Source organism: Canis lupus, chromosome 1 (genome assembly GCF_003254725.2).
Source record: "Canis lupus dingo isolate Sandy chromosome 1, ASM325472v2, whole genome shotgun sequence".
NCBI classification, from domain to species: domain Eukaryota; kingdom Metazoa; phylum Chordata; class Mammalia; order Carnivora; family Canidae; genus Canis; species Canis lupus.
Window position 1 is genome coordinate 27,574,407 of NC_064243.1, and position 17,365 is coordinate 27,591,771.

Sequence of the window (17,365 nt, forward strand, 5' to 3'; positions counted from 1 at the left end):
GTAATATATTTTATCACTGTTGCAAATTAATTTCACTAATATAGGAAAAAGTTTCCGATTGATAAAAAGACAAGCAATCATAAAACCAGAGTTTGAGACCTGGACAGACACAAGTTACAGAACCACTTCAGACCACTCCGGGCAGAAAGGAAAAACAAACCAACCACTCTGGTCAGTCTATAACAAGATACACATACTTGAGCACAAGGGAAGGTGTGGTCTAATCTCATCCTTCAAGGACATAGAATTGTTCGCTCTTGTTTTTGTACCTGCTGATGCTGTTGTTGTTTATTAACTTTTGAATGTTCTCTTGCATTGCTAAGTACCATGTTCTGGACAGAACTGAATTGCAATTAGATGTGAACTTATTTGAATGGATTCTCACATTTCACTTAAAGGAATAAATAGTCACATTGGTGAAAGTACAAATCTTTTGCTTTTTTTCTCTCTCTCTTTTTAAGAAAAGAGCAAAAGAAGCTAGCAATTTGGCAAGTGAAAAAAACAGATTAACTGCTTTTTGTCCTAAAATGATTGAACAATAATAATTTCTTCCTTGGGATGACTTCATAGTGTGACTGGTCATATAGTTTTTTTAAATGGTACATAAGTTCATTCAGTAAGTATCTATTAAAACCCACTGAGTATTAGATACGGTTCCAGGCATTTGGCACATGTCAGAGAACAAAACAGAAAGCCCTGCCCTGAAGGAGCATACATTTCTGCCAATGCCGAAATTATCTTAAATCAACTCCTCTTTTAAAATTTTTCTCTTGAATACTTAGTATTTTAAGAAAGAAGCTATTTCTCCAACAGTTCTAATTTTATGCTTAGTATAATCTTTATCAAATGGCATTATCTACCACATTTCCACCTCCAAAGAGAAATCTTGCTAAATTGATTTTCTATAAAATTGGAGTTTTGGCTTGGAGTGGTTATAACCATTTTATATTTTCTGACCAGAAAGTCTTTAAAAGCGAGTACTATTATTGGTTTCCATAGGTGTTCTTTTCCATGAAGATGAGATAGTAACACATGTTGTTAAAGAAATTGAAATGAGTTTGGGAGATGAGTTATGTGTCTTCCTTGTGGGCACTTAAGGGAAGGGAAGATGGTTCCCATTGAAACATACTCCTTTGCATATTACTATCAAACCTGTCAGGTCACATTGCGAAGTGCTTAATAACTTCCTCATGTTTTCAATCCTGTTACCAAGTTTGAGTATCTCTTTCAATATGAACAGATTCAAATTTCCTGATGGGTGAGTTCACTTACATGAAATTGGCTGCTTCGTAAGACTGGAATTCATAGACTTGCTTTTGACCTCAAATGGTAAGTCCTCAGAGACATTTTACCATACTTCAAAGTTCAAGAAAATGGATGAAAGTAGTAGAATCATTAACGCCATATATAATCCAGAATTTGGTACATGGTATTTTGAGGCACATTACTACTTGACTTGATTTGTATAGGTTAACATTAAGATCAGTGAGCAACTGAATTCAAATAATGCATGTGCATATATAGGTGTGTATATGTGTTTTCCTGGAGATCGTGACAAAAAGTAGATATTGAAGAAGATGATGGGAAGTAAAGATTGAATGTTTAATATTAATAATATGTGCTGGTAAAAAAACAAAAACAAAAACAAAAAAATAAAAATAATATGTGCTGGTTACGGGTTGTCTATTGTATGCCAGATACTTTATTTCTGCTATCTCATTTAACCCTAAACAGGCTTCTCATTTTTTAGATGAATAAACAGAGAAAAGCTAAGACTCGGAGAAATTAAACGAGGTCTAGACTCTAAAACATCTAGTTAATAATTGACAGAGCTAGTATTTGAATGTTGGTCTGACACAATAGCCAATACACTTTCAAATATGCCATCAAGGGACACCTGGATGGTTCAGCGGTTGAGCATCTGCCTTTGGCTCAGGGTGTGATCCTAGGGTCCCGGGATCAAGTACCACATTGGCTCCCTGTATGAAGCCTGCACCTCCCTCTGCCTCTCTCTCTCTGTGTCTCTCATGAATAAATAAATAAAATCTTCAAAAACAAAAACAAAAACAAATATGCCATCAATCCTGGCATTGTAAGCTCCTTCAGGCCAAGACAATTCCCACGAAAGAGAACTCAGACCTGGGCCATTGGCCATGGTTGCTTAAGGATATAGACTTTTGGTCAGACAATGTTAAAGGTAATTCACTCTGTAAGGCTCGGTGACAGGCAAACTGACAAGCGGGTGGAGGAGTAGGAGACTAAGTAGGCTAGAATTAAATACAACTTGAGTCATTATTGTTACGGCATAACTCTTGGAATCTCTAACCTCCTTAAAATAGTATTCTATCCTCCCTTAGAAAGAAGCTCCACACCTGCATTGCTCTGAGTTCTAGGGCTTTCCCAGGAAGTCCATAGGTAAAAACAGGTCCCTCTCTCATCTGAATCCCACCTTTCTAATGGGAACCTACTCCTGCTCAATAGATTCTGAGGATGTAAAAAGCCCAGCAACAGCAGGACAGTTGACTCAATTTTTCAAACTCTATTTAAAATAACCTTCATCTGTGCCTTAACCTTGACAATGGAGGTAATAAGTAGCTGCAGATCCTCTACAGGAGACAACTACTCTCTACTATCCAAGAAGCCAGGATGAGCTCCCATATCAGAAGGCCGACTTTTCTATAGCATTCCTTAGAGTTTAGAGGACCAATTAATTACCGCCCTCTTTCTACTAGGTTTGTAACAAACTGAGAAACATACACAGGATTCAAATGAAGGAGCTGAAGGTTTGCTTTATTGCTGGTGGAGCTGGGCTGGGAACAATATTTGGATCCTTTGCCAAAGAGGCTTACAGCATCCCCAAGGACACTGACTTTACAGACCAGGCTGTGATAGGCACTGCTATACATTTTCTGCCCTACCAGCAGAAACTTCCCAGGAACTTCAACAGATGGAGGACACTCCCCCCTCTTGGCAGGGCACCTACAAGGGGAGAGGGCAAAAGAGGCGGCCACCTGCAACAAGTGGCCTCTGCCCCCATATCTCGATAGGATGATCATGGGTGATAACTGTCAGATTCTGACTACACCAATTAGATAAATCTCCCTTCCTTCCATGGGTGGAGTAAGTAGTGGAGAAAAAAAGGCCAAAGTTTAGTGCCTTGGTACTCAAAGTATATCTACAGGCTAGCATGATAATCTGAAAGCATCTTGGAAATACCCCCTCCTCCCTAAATTGGAATCTGTGCTTTAACAAAGTCCCTGGGCAATTTGTATGCACATGACAGATTGAGAAGTAGTGCTTAACAGAAGTGCTATCACAGAAGTCCAAGGACAGGGCAAAAGAATTTCTCAGAGAACCTTAAGTGAGTGAGGTGGCCAGGGGGCCAAAGCCATCTTCAATATTTTATAGTGAAGTTTCACTTGATGCAGGTAACATAGAATTTTAGCAAATACTTGGAATTTTAAACTAGAGCTATAGTTTCAATTGTCTCAGACTAAATGAATTAAGTAAATTCTCAGCCTGCTTTTAGTGAGCCTTTGTTGAGGCAGAGACAGAGAAGAAGTCAACAGAATATAATGAATGCATTTTTTTATTTAAAAGTTCTCAGTTTCAAATATTTCAAAAACTGAGACTCACCATCAAATGGAAGCATCTAAATCACAATTCCTGCTTAGTGTCCATCACACGGAGAGCTCTTGTGGCCAATTTCTGGCTTTAATGAATCAATACCATGTGATCTTTATTTTATAGGCAGCTTATAGTTGGAAATTCACGTTGAAAATTCTCTTGATAGTGGGGCACCTGAGTGGCTCAATCAGTTAAGCATCCAACTCTTGATTTCAGCTCAGGTCATAATCTCACGGCTGTGAGATTGAGCCCCACATTGGGCTCATGCAATGGGCATGGAAAATGCTTAAGATTTTCCCTCTCCTTTGCCCTCGGCCCCTCCCCCAAACTTTGCAAAAAAAATTCTCTTGATGGCAAGTTTAGTGCTTATTGACAGATTTTATCATATATAAGTGAACTCCAATTACTTACTGAATTTTTTAACAATCCAAATATTGTGTTTAACTTCCTGTCCCACAGAATGGCCAAAAGTGCAATCAGTTTTGTGACTTTCACACATAAACCATAACCAAAAAGTAATTTTAACCATGTTTATGGGTCTCTCCCTCAGAAGCCAACAGAAAATTATTACCAGCAAGAGGCTCATCACATGTCCATGACCTACTCCATTTGAAACATTTCAGTCTTGAGTTGCCAGGGTTGTTTTTATAGCTGCTTTCAAGGCTAAGCAGAAGACACCTTGCTTTGCCAACATCATACTCTACTGTCTTTCCTACAGTCTATATTTGTTGGGAGCCATTGATACGTCTTCATAACTATCGATGGTGGTCAGTCAGGGTGATAGACAGGAGGATCAAGTCTTCTGGCCTGGTGCTGCCTATTAAAGAGAACGAGATCAGAAAGAGTGTTTAGTTGATAAGAAAGGAAATCTCTAACTCTTGCTTTCCAGAACTGAACTGGTATAAACTGACACGTTCAAAAGAAGCTGTTTGGTTTACTTAACATTCCTCTTGGTTCTCTGTTAAGTGTTCAAAACATTCTGATATTGCTTATGGCCCTTTCCCACGCAGTCTAATGAAAACTAGTCAATAGCAAGGTGCCAAATATCCTATGATATATAACTTTTTTTGGTGATAGTATATATTTACACAAAACTCGTCAGTATATTACCGCAAGGCAGTTTCACAGTAAACTATTTTAGAAGCACACTGGAGAATGCAGATGAATGTGTAATTTTGATATATTAAATGCTTTTTCTTCTTAAAATGAAAAAATGTCAAAGGTCCAGTTTATGTGGGGAGAAGAATCATTTTCCACATGTGCTAGTCTCTCTGTGGGACTTTTTCTTTGTTCTGAGACAAATTTCACCTTTGAAGCTATATCAGCATAGCACAAAGAAAATTCTGTATTTACTCACCAATTATCTGATTTATTAGATCAATACAGTCTGTTTGGATAACACAGGGCCCAAAGAGCCTTTTGAATGGTGATTTGAATCAGTTACTCAGGAAACTAAAGGAATGCTGTGAACTTCAGTAGGTGGAGTGTGGCACTAAACTATTTGTATTAGTTGTCTGAATTTTTCTGGGAAATGTATTCTTTTCCATTTCATCTCACATTGTATAAAAGAAGTTAGGTCACCTGAGCCACGCTTTTTTAAAGTTTAAAATGGTTGCTTACAATACTGAGATAATTTTATATGGAGAGAAAACTATTTTTAGCAGTAATAACCAAGCAGCTAATGGTCTATCTTCAAATATTTTGAGATAATGCATTTCATTCCCCTTTGAGTAGCTACTTCACTGAAGCTGTTATGTAGTTTACTGCCATTTCTTGTTGGTCTTTGTAAGCAAACATTGTTATTATGCTTTCATTTAACTGTACATTTGATTTAAAAAAATACCCTCCAAATAAAAAGCTATTCTTGTAGTCAAGTACATTTATGATATAACAAACTATTATTAGTGATGTCAGAGGAATAATGCAGAATTTATGTTTGATCAGAATTTTATTATAGCTTACTAAGTGGTCTATGTCCATTTTCTTATTTGCTTTCCATAATACTTCTGTGAGATAAGCAAGTCGGGTAATACTATTTCTGCTTTTTTTTTTTTTTTTTTTTTACTGTTTGAGAAACAAGCTCAGAGAGGTAACAGAATCAGCTCAAAGTCGTACAGTTAATGATGAATTTGGACACAAACCCAGGTCTTCTGGCTCCTTGTCCAAGTCTATGGGGTTGTGACAAAGGCCCAGGAAGATATTTCTCACACAATGACCTAGAGAAATTAAAACATTCTAGGGAAAACATTCCCTAGTTCTGCTCTGGAAAATTTCTAACCAGATTATCATGGAATCTTCTTTAAGACAAAGTAGATGTGTCACAAAAGGAAATTTAGTAAAAACATTCTTATGTAACCTTTTAACATATACACAAGATAAGATTCACTATAACTTAGAAAATAATATATTGGATTTATGCAACCTTTTATATTTCACAAAGTAATTATAGATATGCTACCACATTTAATGTTTATGATAATTCTATTGTTTGATGAGCAGATGGAAAAACTGAGTCTCGGCCTGTTTAAGTTATTTGCCCAAGGTTTCCAGGTGGCAGAAGGAGGGCCAGAACATTGGTACTCTAATTTCAAGGATGATGGTCTTTTCATTGTTCCATAACTTGTTGTCACAATATATAAGGGGAGGCCTAAAGAATTAATTAGGATTATGGTCCAGTTCTGTGATTTTACTTATCTCCTCTACTCAGACCTTTCTTGTGCCACTAGGCAACAATCAAACACCATGTAACAAATTTGATGGCATGAAAAAGTTCAGCAAGGAAAGATAACTCTGTAGGTAGCACTCCAAAGGGAGTGAGTTACTAACCATATTTTTAGTTCTTTGCTCTGAATTGTCATGTCTTTTAGTCAAAGAAGTTCTTCCTTGAATCATAGCATGATAGACATTTTGCTATACTGTTTTTGGAGACTGCCCAAATCTCACACTCAGTTGATAAGAGGGATTCAGAATCCTAGAAATGTCTTAAGAATTAATTTTCTCTGACAATCCCATTAAAAATGCCTGATTTGGGGAACACCTGGGTGGCTCAGTCAGTTAGGTGACCAACTCTTGATTTCATCTCAGGTCATAACCTCAGGGTCATGGGATTGAGCCCCACCTTGGGCTCTATGCTCAGCGGGGAGTCTGCTTGATGATTGTTTCCCTCTGCCCCTCCCCTTGCTCATGCACAGTCTCTCTCTCTTTTTCCTCTATCTCTCAAATAAATAAATCTTTTTAAAAATGGCTGATTTGGGGAAAAAATGATCCTTGAGAAAGATTATCATATCCTATGTTCAAGCTTCATTTCTTCATTTATTTTTCTTTAGTTCTGAAATAAGGTCTGTGACAACTTACAGCTGATAACAGTCTAAAAGCGACTGAAGAAAATAATGAATTCAAAATAACTTGTATAGTCCTCCAAAATAATGCTGACTTAGGCCATAAGGAGAAAAATACTTCTATCTCAAGATAAAGAAGGGGAAGTTTTCAGACATTATCTCATCCATAAATAAGGATTCGAGGCAAACAAGACATAATCAAAGAATGCAAAAAAGAATGTTTCAAATGTCTTTTCCAGCTTGTTTTCCAAGTAGCTTCGGCAGGCAGAAAGAACATCTACTATACAGACGATAAACTTGTTAATCAGGTTCCTGCAATAAAGCTTATCTGTATATTACTCATTCAGAAAGTTCTAATGTAATAGCTCTACATGCCCAGTAATCTTAATTATCAATTTTACTGCTATGTTTTTAACTGTCAGTATACAATGGGGAAAAAAAGATTTTTTGAAAATTGTAACTTTCATGAGTTTTAAGGAATCAGTAAACTTGATGGAAATCTTGAATTTTATTATTAAATTTTCTCAAAGCATTTTTCCCTTTCTTAATGGTACTCATTAGCTTACAGCACTGTTAATATTTGTTTTTGTTTTATTTTTTAAAGATTTGTATTTATTTATTCATGAGAGACACACCGAAAGCAAGAGGCAGAGACACAGGCAAAGGGAGAAGCAGGCTCCATGCAGGGAGCCCGATGAGGGACTCAATCCGGGGACTCCAGGATCACGCCCTGGGCCGAAGGCAGGCACTTAACCACTGAGCCACCCAGGCTGTATTAGGTTCCCTCTCTCTCTCTCTCTCTGTGTGTGTGTGTGTTTCTATGAATAAATAAATAAAATCTTAAAAAAAAAAAAAAAAAAACAGGAAGGTACATTGTAATGCCTGGTCCAACTCCATGCCATGAAGAAAATACTTTCATCTGGATAGTGAGCTTGGTTTACCCAAAGTTGAAGTAAAAACCAGCCTTAGCCAATGCTTGATGTTTTGTTGTTGTTGTTGTTTTAAGATTTTATTTATTTATTTATTTATTTATTTATTTATTTATTTGAGAGAAACAGAGCACTAGAAGGGGAAGGGAAAGAGGCAAAGGGACAGACTCCCCACTGAGTGTGGAGACTGACACTGGGCTCTATCCCCAACCCTGACATCATGACCCAAGCCTAAAGCACACACTTAAGCAACTGAGCCATCCAGGTGCCCCAGTGCTTAGTTCTTTTCATCATCGTCTTCTTCCTCATGTTTATTCACTCCCTCATCCTCTTCCTCATCACCTCCAGCAACATCATCATTGCCATTTACTCAAAACATTGCTAACTCCAGGCACTGTGCTGCATCCCTTATACCCAATCTTCATGTCAACCTTTCTAGGGAACTGTTACTTTGAGAAATGAAACAAATGACCTGTGTAGTTAACTAGAAGGACACAGCTAGAATTGGAAAGAAGCCCATCGAAGTGCCCGGCCCTTCCCACTGGTTCTTAGTGGAGCCATGCTGCTCTCCCTCTCAGTTCAGCTGCAGGACAGTCCACATGCAGGGCTTCCATGAGCACATCAGGCCAGCAAGCCCCACACCCCAGCATTCCTATGACCGTGGCCCTGTGACTTGCTTCTGCGTCTGCTGGGGCAGCATGAGAGCAGTCTGGGAAGAGAGGAGCATGTCCTCAGAGAAGGTCATCTTTAATCCTTCAATGGTTGCTCTGTGCCTCTCTGATGCAAAGACTGATTTTGCTTGAGCTCTTATTTTCCCTCTGACTCTTTCTTCCTCTTACTTTTAAAAAGAAAATTTAATTTTGCAGATCAGATGCTGTAATTTAATAGGAATCTAAGAGGTAACTGCAGATGGTCAGAAGGTGCCAGGAGTGGTTTCTACTGGCTCCTTTCCCTCCAATCCTGTAGCAAACATTGCCACCTGTTATCAGGGAGCAGTTCAATCGCAAATTCCATGATTGGAATTAAATTGCTTTAGCTTTACTACAATTACTTCTTTTGTTGGGAAAAGTATATTCAAGTCATATAGTTTATTGGATTTTTACCGATCTCTTCTACACTTAGGTACTTTTGTATAATGTATGCTACATGGGAGGTAAGCATTAGAAGGAAAATGTGCTGGTTTTTTTTAGTCCGGATCTTAACACTGAAATTATTAGCAATTTTTCTTTATGAAAAGTCTGTAACATTCCATTAAATATAATCCAAAAAAAGAAATAATGAAACTCTGTAAGTTTCCTGGTCAAGTCACATATCCATTTTCAGGTATATTGACTAGAATTAGAAATCACATTCTAAATATTTACCATGGGCAAGGTTATTCAATGCTAATGAGTATCTCTATAGCCCAAGAACATACCAACCAGGTTTGTCTGCTGTGAAAAACAACTTCTACATTTAGTATCCTGGCACTTTTTCCAAAAGGAAGATATTTAAACTTTATAAATGTGGGATACCGATTTCAATTCTTACTTCTTCCCATTTTGTTTTTTCTGATTGTTACATGAGAGTTGTACATAGGCTACTATATCTCTCAAGAAAGTTGTTCTCAGGGAGGTGATGGGGATATTCAATCTGATGGCTCTTAGACATTTTAATCAAACTGTTTTTGTAATACTATTCTATTGAAATTTTGAAGCCAGTGAGCTGTGAACTTTAATTCCCTTAAAGATATGAGCCAAAATAACACACTAGTGATTTCCAAATCAGTGATGGTTTCATTAATATGTAGTAGCATCACTGGGTCATCGATATTTTAAAGAATTCTGGCAATAAATTTCACAGTTTAATCTCTAAACTAAAGAAAAATGGTTACTTTTGTTAGAACTACCAGTCAGATCCGAATGGTAAAATATTAGGAAATTTAAAAAGTAAAGAGTATTTGTTGTAGAAATAACCAAAGAGTAATAATAAAGGTGATAATACTGTTAATAAATATGCAAAAGTGAAGTAAAACGGTCAGTGTTTTATTTTACGAGAAATCTAATTGAAGAATGCAACAAAGTAGGTCTTTTCATTAATAATATTATATTTTCTTTCTCCTAAAATCCATTTATACAAACATTTGTCAAATACTTGCAACATGTCAGATCAGGTGCTGGAAATAAACAGGAAAAAACACAGCATGCATGTCAGAATTTTTCTACAATTATTTTGATTGTACCATACTTCCGTTTGGGGAAAAAGGAGATACTTTTTAAAAAATCAGAACAACTAAAAATAATCTTAATTAGTTATCAAGTAAGTTTCTGGATTATTTCCATTGTTCCATATTATTCAAGATACCTAAAATATAGGATACACTGATGCAAATGAATTGTAGCCATCATCTCTCCTTTGACATACTCACTCTGGATTCCAAACCGTTCCATAAGCTTCGGACTGGTTGAGGCAGGTAACAGTCTTGTACACCAACCTTCCTGGGGTAGGCATCTCAGCACCCTTAAGAAGAAGCGGGGTACTGCCCTCACCAAGATTAACCCAATATGAAGCCTCCCCCCAAATAGGAAAGGTGCTTCGTTTTCTAGACAACAAAAAAACACAACAAATGAAAACCTCATCTTCTCACTTTTGGCTACCTGATATTCTCATAAGCTTTTATGTCCAAACCATTCCTTCAAAAATAATAAATAACTAATAAATATTTCTAATGAATATAATGCAACTCAGCCTCAGTACCTTTGCATGATATAAAATCAGTTGCAAAATCAGTGTACAAAAATCCGTTGCATTTCTATATACTAATATTGAGATATCTGAAAGAGAAATAAAGAAAACAACCCCATTCATAGTAACATCAAATATAACAAAAGACTTAGAAATAAGTTTAATCAAGGAGTTGAAATATCTATATACTGAAAACTATAAGACATTGAGGAAAGAAATGGAAAAAATATATAAATAAATTAAAACATAGCACATGTTCATGGATTTGAAGAATTAATGATGTTAAAATGTCCATACTATCTAAAGCCATCTACAGATTCAATGCAATCCCTACCAAAATTCCAATGGTATTTTTTATAAAAATAGAAAAAAATTCTGAAATTTGTATGGAACCGCAAAAGACTCCAAACAGTCAAAGCAATCCTGAGGAAAAGAACAAAGTTAGATTTAATTACATATTCTAATTTCAGACAATACCACAAAGCTATAATAATCAAAACAGTATGGTATTGGCATAAAAAAACACACATAGACCAAGGAATAGGATTAAAAATCCAGAAATAAACCATGCATATGGTCAACTAATATTGGACAAGTGAGCCAAGAATAGTCAATGTGGAAAAGATGGTCTCTTTAAATAATTGGTGTTCATAAAACTGGATAACCACTTGCAAAAGAATGAAACTGGAGCCCTATCTTATACCACTCACAAAAATTAACTTGAAATGAATTAAAGACTTAAATATGAGTCCTGAAATCCTAAAACTCCTAGAAAAAGACATAAGGAAAACTCTCCTTGACATTGGTCTTGGCAGTGATTTTTTTGATATGACACCAAAATCACAAGCAACAAAAGCAAAATGAAATAATTAAGTGGGACTACATCAAACTAAAAAGCTTCTACACAGTAAAAGAAACAATCAACAATGAAAAGGCAACCTACAGAATGGGAGAAAATATTGTAAATCATAAATCTGATGAGCAGTTTATATCCAAAATATATTTAAAAACTCATAAATTCAAGAGCAAATAAATGAATAGTCTGATTAAAAGATAAGCAAAAGACTGGAATAGATATTTTTCCAAAGAAAATATATAAATGGCCCTCAGCTAAATGCAAAGGTGATCAATATCACTAATCATCAGGAAAATGCAAATTAAAATCACAATGAAATATCACCTGACACCAGTTAGGATAGCTATTCTCTCTCTCTCTCTCTCTCCCTCTCTCTTTCTCTCTAAGATTTTATTTATTTATTCATGAGAGACACAGAGAGAGGCAGAGACATAGGCAGAGGGAGAAGCAGGCCCCATGCAGGGTGCCCGATGTGGGACTCGATTCCGGGACTCCAGGAACATGCCCTGGTCCGAAGGCAGGCGCTAAACCGCTGAGCCACTCAGGTGTTACAGGATAGCTATTCTCAAAAAAAGATGAGACAAGTGCTGGTGAAAAGGTGGAGAAAAGGGAAACTTTGTGCACTCTTGGTGAATATAAATTGGTGCAGCACCAATGTGTGTGACATTTTCTTTATCCATTCATCTGTTGAAAGACATTTAGATTGTTTCCATGCCTTGGTTATTGTAAATAATGTTTTAATAAACATGTAAGTGCAGATATCTTTTCAAAATGATGATTTCATTTCTTTTGGCTATATACCCAAAAGTGAGATTATAGGATAATATGATAGTTCTATGTTTAATCTTTTTTTAAGATCTTATTTTTTTATTCATGAGAGACACAGAGAGAGAGGCAGAGACATAGGCAGAAGGAGAAGCAGGATTCCTGCAAGGAGCCTGATATGGAACTTGATGCTGGACCCTGGGATCACGCCCTGAGCTGAGGCAGGCACTCAACCGCTAAGCCACCCAGGCATCCCATCTATGTTTAATTTTTTGAGGGACCTCCATACTGTCTTCCACAGAGACACACATACACACATGGACACACACACACTGGAATATTATCCAGCCATTAAAAAGAAACTCTGCTATTTGGATAACATGGGTGAACTTTGAGAACATTATGCTAAGTGAAAGAAGTCAAAGACAAATACTGTATGCTGCCACTTATATATGGAATCTACAAAACTGAATTCATAGAAACAGGGAGTAGATTGATGGTTGCCAGGGGTGGGCGTCAGCGAGAAATGAATGAAAGCGGTCAAAGGGTACCAACTTTCAGTTGTAGGACAAGTAAGTTCTGGGGATCTAATCTACAGCATGGTGACTATACTTCATAAGAGGTTAAATCTTTAAAGCTCTCACCACACATACAAAAAGGTAACTATGCAAGATGATGGATGAGTTAACTTTATTGTGTAGCTATATATATATATATATATATATATATATATATATATTGCTATATATATGTATATATAGAGAGAATGTATATATACTATATATATGTACTATATATATACATATATAGCAAAATAATATAGCAAATATATATATAGCAAAATATATATATCAAATATATATATATATCAAATATATATATTAAATCATCCCATTGTACACCTTAAACTTACATAATATTGTATGTCAATTATAACTCAATAAAACTGGAGAAAAACAAAAAAAGAAGAGCCCAAGTAATAGACTAAGCTTTCAATTCAGTGGAAACACTATTGTGTTTCCTGATGGACACGTGTGTCTCTTGGGATCTGAAATCTCTAAATCAGTTGAGCCCAGAGTTACAGAGATTAAATGAAAGATTTTTGTAGGAGGTATGTCATTAAGACTTTTATGTAAGGAACCGCTTCAACTTACATCCCTGGTACACACACCTGTGCCTTCTGTTTCTAGAAGAATAGCACCATGTACTATTTGTTGACTCATAGTATATGCTGCATCAAGCAGGACAAACACTAACTAGGCAAGACAATATCTTCCATCTAGTGTTTTAGGTTTTCAGCAAGCTTTTTGATTGCTCTCTGAGGCCAAGTACCTTCGAGAGAAGGATTCATAAGAACTATGAACCTGAAGCAGACTTAAATATTTTTCTATGTAGTGAGTTCCTGGATCAGAAGCAAAGAATATAGGACACCAAGAATATATAGAAAGCATTTGGTAAATACGTGGTAGAACTCTAAAAGGCCAAGAAGGCAAATCTAAATCCAGAATAATTACCTATAGAAGTGAGGATAAGGGATCCCTGGGTGGCGCAGCGGTTTAGCGCCTGCCTTTGGCCCAGGGCGCGATCCTGGAGACCCGGGATCGAATCCCACGTCGGGCTCCTGGTGCATGGAGCCTGCTTCTCCCTCTGCCTGTGTCTCTGCCTCTCTCTCTCTCTGTGTGACTATCATAAATAAATTTAAAAAAAAAAAAGAAGTGAGGATAAATTGAAGGAGGCTTCATTATGGCTGGTTAAGGAATGGAAAGAAAACAAAAAATTGATGGGCTAAGGGACACACAAAGCTGCCAAGCTGACCCTACTGCAAGGAAGTAAGCTTATCATTCATATCCTCGTTCAAGAAATTTGGCAACCTATGGATGCCAGTACTATTTCCCAAGGGGCCCTAGGCCTGGCAGTTGGGCTGCAAGAAGAGAGTCTCTTGCCAAAAGCACATTCAGAAATCAAGCAGGAAGAAACATAGGAATCCCAGGGACTGTCCCATTTGTGAAGAACCCCAGAAGATAGCTGAGTATTTAGGGAACAGGGTCATACCCTCAGAAAAAAAGGCTAGACCCTAACAAGAGCTCAGGAGCTCAGAGCCAGAATTAACTATGTACTCTGAAGAAATTTACCCCAATCTATTCAGTAAGTGACCTCTAGTGACAAGACTTTTCCAGACCACACCTGTTGGTGAGGCCAGGGCTACCAAGGCAGAGCAGAGCTTGATAAAGAAAGGACTAACACCATTTTATTTATGGTTCATTTGAGCTTATTAAATACTCCCCCATTGTGTCTTCCATTTCTTCTTACTCTGCTCCACAGCATTTTCTGTAAGAGTACCCCACCACCCTGTGCTCAGGAATGGTTAAGACCCTTGATATTAGCTTTCCAGCCTTGGTCATCTTTGCATGCTCAGAAGAGCTTAACAATGTATCTTGTCCATAAACTCATTCAACTATTTATTGAACTGCATTCTTTTTATGGTAGTAAGACAAAGTAACAAGGATTTACTTTCTAGAGCCACATGCAATTGCTTTGATATAAAGAACCATTGTAGAGGTTGACCATTTGACATAAATAAAACCGTTTGGACTCACTTGGAGAGCACTTTATACATGGAGCCCTGTTGCAATTGCTAAAGCAGCTGTATTCTTTCTGGAGAATAGCAAAGATTCTTTGAAGCATTCAAAAACATATAGTCACTGTGCATGTTAGTGCTGCCCTTGAAATAACAAAAGGCCTTTTGATAAGAGTTCTAAGCTACAAGTGTTTCTATGGATGCCTGAGGACAATGGGCATAGATTCAGACTCCCGCATTTACCATTTACCGTTGACTCATCTTTTTTGTAATTCTTCCCAGTGAACAAAAAAGAATGAAAGTAGACATGAAGTGAACATATACTGAGTCATGTGGGGGACCTTTTTGCCTAGTTTTCAAAGAAATGATTTAATGCACTGAGTTCAAATAATACAAGGAATTGTGAGAGTTAAATGGATTTAGAAAGTACCCATGGATATATTCAGACCAAATTTGAGTCATGGAATTCAACAAAACTTCTGTTTTCAGTCAAAGAGAATCAAATTATAGCTTTGTAAATTACTAAGGGCCTTTCAAATTAAATTACCTATAAAAAAATAAAGAGTATTTGAATAAATGCCAAAGTAAAATCTTACAAAAAAAAAAAAAAACAGCATTTTGATAGCATACAAACAAAGCAACAGTTTCTGAGTCTCTGCAAATCACTTGTTAATCAAACCCCTTACTATGGCCTTAAGACTGCAGGATCTGGGCTTTGACTAACAGATCAGCTTCACCTACCACTTTGCTTCTGCCACACAGGCCATCTTCGGTTCCTCAATTTTGCTACCTTTTTTTTACACTTTGAACCTTTCTACACTATGTTTCTTTGCCCTAGAAAATTCTTTCTCCCCACCCCCTCCATACATAACTGGCTCCTTTTATTCCTTTAGTCTTCAGCCTAAACACAACTTCCCAGGGGAGATCTTCCAAAAATTTTGATTCAAAGCCATCTCAACACCAACAGGCTTTTTATGGAAATTGAAAAGCTTATTGGTAAGATGTATATGGAGATGCAAAGGTCCAACAATGCCCAAGAATTTTAAAGATGTACAAAGCACTAATGATTAAAAGAGAGAGAGGGAGGTAGATTAAAATCTAGTAAAATAAAAATTTCCCTTCATTTAATGATACCATTAAGACTGAAAAAACAGGGATCCCTGGGTGGCGCAGTGGTTTGGCGCCTGCCTTTGGCCCAGGGCGCGATCCTGGAGACCCAGGATCGAATCCCACATCGGGCTCCCGGTGCATGGAGCCTGCTTCTCCCTCTGCCTGTGTCTCTGCCTCTCTCTCTCTCTCTCTCTCTCTCTCTCTCTGTGTGTGTGACTATCATAAATAAATAAAAATAAAAAAAAAAAGACTGAAGAAACAAGTCACAAATATGTATGTGTGTTTGTATAGTCTTGCTTCCAGAACATATAAAGAATTCCTACAAATCATAAGAAGAAAAATCTGGGGGAAAAAAATGGGCAAAAATCTTGAACAAGCACTCCACAGGACAAAATAGGCAAATGACCTAGTAACACATTAAAAGATGCTTAACCCCATTTGTCATCAGGGAAATACAAACTAAAATCATGATAAAAGAAATATGCAAATCCTTGAACATAGCTAAAATTTAAAACTCTGACAATATCAAATGTTAGTAAGAATGTGAAAACAATTAGAATTCTCATTAATTGTTGGTAGGAATATAAACTGGTACAAATCACTTTGAAAACTAAATTTGACACATCTACTAAAGCTGAATATATACATATACTATGATCCAGTAATTTCTCTTCTGGGTATATAAACAATAGAAATGTGTACATATGCTTCTTATACAGCATGTAAAAATGTACATAGCAACACTTTTCGTAGTAGCCCCAAATTGGAAACAACCCAAGCATCCATCAACAACAGAATGTTAAATAAAATGTGGCATATGCATACAATGGAATCCCAAAGAGTAATGAAAATGAACAAATTGCACTCAACAACACAGAGAAATGTCACAAACAGTGCCGAGTGAAATAAGCCAGACACAAAAGAGTACATACTATATGATTTAATCTACATAAATTGAAAAACAAGCAAAGGAATCTCTGGTGATGGTGATTATAGTAGGAGAGGAGGGGAAAAAGCAGGCTTCCTGGGGGCTTATGCAGTAAGTGGAGTGCTTGCCCACATTTAGGACTTTCTGTAAGGCAGCATTATAGAATCATTTGAAGAATTATTTCTCCCATATTTATATTTCTTTCTTCTCCCTTTCCATGTGGTTATTAAACAGATTATTTACAGTTCAGAGCTTCCAAAGCAATGCCAAGGACAAACTCTGGAAACATGCTGAGTTCAGGACATGGGTGAATATATTTCCCAGTAAAAGTTAAACTTTCCTTTAAAGAATATGATCCTATATTTAAAATAAAACAAAAAATGAGCACACACATAAACAATCATACACACAAAAACATATGTAGAAATCACTAAACAGATAAGACAAACTTGCCATTAATTTACAACTTATAAAAACAAAAATAACTTAAAGCAGCCTACTAGTGGACAT

At 36.7% G+C, this 17,365-nt stretch overlaps 1 long non-coding RNA gene across 3 annotated transcripts in view; it reads right to left on the reverse strand.

Annotated features, from left to right (window-relative positions):
• Positions 1–2,793: 2,793 nt before the first annotated feature.
• Positions 2,794–17,365, reverse strand: part of LOC112644154 (uncharacterized) — a 51,797-nt gene continuing 37,225 nt past the window's right edge. For 2 of the 3 annotated variants that reach the window (XR_007412130.1, XR_007412129.1), the window contains 3 exons: positions 13,754–13,922; positions 10,302–10,393; positions 2,794–4,444 (listed from right to left, as the gene is read on the reverse strand). This is a non-coding gene — a long non-coding RNA (uncharacterized LOC112644154). The remainder of the gene's footprint in view (positions 4,445–10,301; positions 10,394–13,753; positions 13,923–17,365) is intronic. The other variant, XR_003126176.3, reaches the window with a different exon arrangement.